This window comes from Moschus berezovskii, chromosome X, assembly GCF_049115385.1.
Source record: "Moschus berezovskii isolate FMDL1 chromosome X, NW_MosBer_1.0, whole genome shotgun sequence".
Classification (NCBI taxonomy): Eukaryota; Metazoa; Chordata; class Mammalia; order Artiodactyla; family Moschidae; genus Moschus; species Moschus berezovskii.
In genome coordinates, this window is record NC_142488.1 from 53326028 (window position 1) to 53330648 (window position 4621).

Below are 4621 nucleotides of genomic sequence, written 5' to 3' on the forward strand. Positions count from 1 at the left end.
AGTGGTTTATTATGGCATTAAGTGAAATTTAAACAAATACCCCAAAACGAGAAACCCAGGATGAACCCCAGACAAACGGCGGTCAAATGGCAGCCTGATTTACAAAATTAGGCAAATAATAATTAAAATAATGGAATATACACATATACATATACCCCCATAAGCAAAATCAAAACAGTTCAACAAAAATAAAGTACCATAGATTGGCCTGGTGAACAGGAAACCAAAAATTACGTCTACCAGTTAAGAACAAAACTAACTAAGCACAAACTAGAAAACAAAACTAAAGCAAGCTGCCAAGTGGGGAATAAAGCAATGAAAACAAAGCTAACAAATACATTGAGAGGAAAGGACAGAAAGAAAAGAAAGAATAGATATGCAAAGTTAAATAGAGGTAGATAAAGATTTATATACATTAAGGATTAACTGAAAGGGGAAAATAACAGTAGGAAACAAAGGAATAAATGTAGAAAAATAATAATAGTTTTTAAAAAATTAAAATTAAAAAAAGAGAAAAAAAAAAAAGGAAGGAAGAAAGAAAAAGAAAACTCCACAGAACTGCAAAAGCCCAACATAGAGGCAGAGGTTTATAACAACAATAAAAAATGTGACTGAGGGGAAAAAAAGTTCAAAAGCTTAATTAGAGTCTTTTTTTGAGCCTCTGGTACCTTGTGATCAGAAGGCCTCTTTGGCCAGTCTTTCTCAATTGCTCCTCCCATTCAGGCACTTAGAGGGCTCCCTTGCCTGGGGTTCTTTTCTGTCCTTCTGGCTTGGGTCTTACTCTGTAGATCAGCACATTAGGCACTTAAAGGGACACCCTGGGTAGGGTCCTACTCAGTAGTTCAGTGCATCAGCTACTTGATGGGCCAGCCTCTCTATTGTTTCGCTGCTGAGGCAAGTTTTGCATGATTCTGTACATTCTTTTCTGCTGGTCAGGTACTCCTGTCTGCTCTCAGCTGGTGTTCTGCATGTACTTCTGTGTCTGAAGTTGTATTCCTGATGTATCCATGGAGAGATATGTACTCCATGTCCATCTACTCCTCCACCATCTTGTTCTCCTCCCATTCACTTCTATTTCCATAACTATTGCCTTCTAACCTACAGTAATAGCCTGCTGGCTGTTCTCCATATATCATGTCTTGCCTGCTATAGTCTATTCTTCATGCTGTACACAGGGCAGTTTTGCCAAAACTGAAATATGACTGTGTGACCTCTTCTCTTGCTTAAGTCATTTAAACAGATTTCAAATCCAGACCCATCACCAATAAGACTCTGCATGCTCCAGTGTATAAGGATGCATCACTTTGGCATCAGCCTCATTATCTGGCCAAATCTGCTTCATTTATTGCTTTGGCTTTTTTCCTCCAGGATATTGAGATATAGTTGACATAAAACATTGTGTAAGTTTAGGGTGTACAATGTGATTATTTGATTTGTTGTTGTTCAGCTGCCAACCTGTTCTTTACAACCCCTTGGACTACAACATGCCAGGCTTTCCTGTCCCTCACCATCTCCTGGAGCTTGCCCAGGCTCATATCCATTGAATCAGTGATGCCATCCCACCATCTCATCCGCTATCACCTTCTTCTCCTTCTGCCTTCAATCTTTCCCAACATCAGGGTCTTTTCCAATAAGTGAGCTACTAGAGGTTCAAAAAAAGACTCTGATAGGGCCATGACTCCTTCAGTGGAGGCAGTCTGTGTCCCTGCACATTTGGCGCCACCAGAGTCCTGGCAACCCAAGCAGCTGCACCACCTTCATGCTCAACACTCACTGAGGCAGAGCTGCCACAGGCCAAAAAAAAAATCTTGCATCTATCTACTCAGGGTCACTTTGGTCCTGTTCAACTCTTTGCAACCCTGTGGACTGTGGCCTGTCAGGCTTCTCTGTCGGGATTTCGCCAGGCAAGAATACTGGAATGTATTGGCCAACACTGGTTGCCATACCCTTCTAGAACACTATATTTCCTGCTGCTCTAGTTGCCAACTCCCATGAGTACCTGGTGCTGCCAGAACCCCTGTGACCCAGGCAGCTGCACCACCTCCACACCTGGCCCTCCTGAGACAGACCCAAGTCCTCCAGGGCAGCCTCAGGAACAAACCCCAGTGGACGACCCACATGCAGAGGTGGAAATAAAACCACAATTAAAACCCGGGGGCAGCGTGTCTAAAGAAGACCCAAAACCTTCCCACCAGCTATACAAGCTGCAGATTAATTCCACATGATCAACTAGGCAGACTCTGTGTCTATAGAATATATGAAAGGACATCGAGAGCTCCCACAAAAGAAAACACACTAGTTCTGATAGCTGTGGACATTGGAGGCAAAAACACACAGAAGTAGAACCAGATTAGAACCTGAGCTGCCCCCACAGCAGGTTCAGAGATCAGCACAGTGTTAGAGGGCATCCTAGTGAGGTGAGGTGAACTATGACTCCCAGCGAGGGAAAGGACTCTGACAGCAGTGACTCAAGAAAAACATATATTATTCTTATGTTTTGACTTGTTCTAAATATTCTTTTGGATTTTTTTTTTTACTTTTTTCTTTTTTCCCCCCTCTGCTGTAGTTGTTGATTTATTGGCACTATAAAATCTAATGCATCAAGTGGTCAAAGTATTGGAGCTTCAGCATCAGTCCTTCTAGTGAATATCCAGGGTTGATTTCATTTGAAATTGGCTGGTTTGATCTCTTTGCTGTCCAAGGGACTCTCAACAGTCTTCTCCAGCACCACGGTTCGAAAGCATGAATTCTTTGGCACTCAGCCTTCTTTATGGTCCAACTCTCACATCCATACGTGACTACTGGGAAAACCATAGCCATGACTATATGGACCTTTGTCGGCAAATTGATAGTTTTGCTTTTTAATACACTGTCTAGGTGTGTTATAGCCTCCCTTCCAGACTGCAGTCACCATCTGGAGTGATTTTAGAGCCCAAGAAGAGGAAATCTGTAACTGCTTCCACCTTTTCCCCTTGAATTTGGATGAAGTGATAGGACCCGATGCCATGATCTTAGTTTTTTTTAATATTTAATTTTAAGCCAGCTTTTTCATTCTACTCCTCATCAAGAGGATGTTTGGTTCCTCTTCACTTTCTTCCATTAGTCATATCATCTGCATATCTGAGGTTGTTATTTCTCCCAGCAATCTTGATTCAGCCTGGTATTTCACATGATGTGCTCTGTGTATAAATTAAATAAACAGGGTGACAATAAACAGCCTTGTCATACTCCTTTCTCAATCCTGACCAAGTCAGTTGTGCCATACAAGGTTCTAACTGTTGCTTCTTGACCCGCATACAAGTTTCTCAGGAGACAGGTAAGATGGTCTGGTTTTAAGAGTTTTCCACAGTTTGTTATGATGCATATAGTCAAAGGCTTTAGCATAGTCAATAAAACAGAAGTGGATGTTTTTCTGTAATTCCCTTGCTTTCTGTATGATCCAGTGAATGTTGGCAATTTGATCTCTGATTATTTGATACACATACATATTGTGAAGTTTCATAACAACTTTCAAGTATATGATCTAGTCTTGTTAACTGTAGTCACTGTGCTGTGCCTTAGATTCCCAGAACTTATTCATCTTATAACTGAAAGTTTATACCCTTTGACCAACATCTTCTCACTTCTCCAACTCCCCACCCCTGGAAGCCACCATTTTACTCTTTATTTCTGTTAGTTTGATATTTTTAGATTTTATATATGTGAGACCATACAGTATTTGTCTTTCTGTGACTGATTTTTTTCATGTAGTGTAATGCCCTCAAGATCTGTCCACTCTGTGGCAAATGAAAGGTTTCCTTCTTTTTTGGCTGAATAATATTTCATTATATATTATATATGTGTGTGTATGTCTGTGCGATAGCCAGAGCAATTATGCAAAAAAAGGAAAAAAAAGCATTCAATTTGGAAAGGAAGGAGTAAAATTGTCTCTACATGCAGATGACATAATGTTGTATATAGAAAATGCTATATATATGTGTGTATATATATATCATTTTGTTTATCCATCCAGCAATGAACACAAGTTTTTTTCCATGTCTTGACTATTATAAATGATGCTGCAGTAAACATGGGAGTACTGCTATCTCTACAGGAATGTATTTCATTTCTTTTGAAAATATACTTAGAAGTGGGGTTGCTGGATCATATGGTAGTTCTATTTTTAATTTTTCAAGGAGTCTTTATACTGTTTTTCATAGTGACTGTGCCAGCTCACATTCCTACCAACAGTGCACTAAGGTTCTCTTTTCTCCATGTCTTTACCAGCATTTGTCATCTCTTGTGTTTTTGGTAATAAGTCATCCTAGTTCAGAGGTTAAAGCGTCTGCCTGCAATGTGGGAGACCTGGATTCGATCCCTGGGTCGGGAAGATCCCCTGGAGAAGGAAATGGCAACCCACTCCAGTATTCTTGCTTGGAGAATCCCATGGATGGAGGAGCCTGGTGGGCTACAGTCCACGGGGTCGCAAAGAGTCGGACACGACTGAGCGACTTAACTTTACCAGAATTTGTCATCTCTTGTGTTTTTGGTAATAAGTCATCCTAACAGACTCAAGTTGATATCTCATTATGCTTTTGATTTTTATTTCCCTCATGGTTAGTGATGCTGAGCTGCTTTAAAT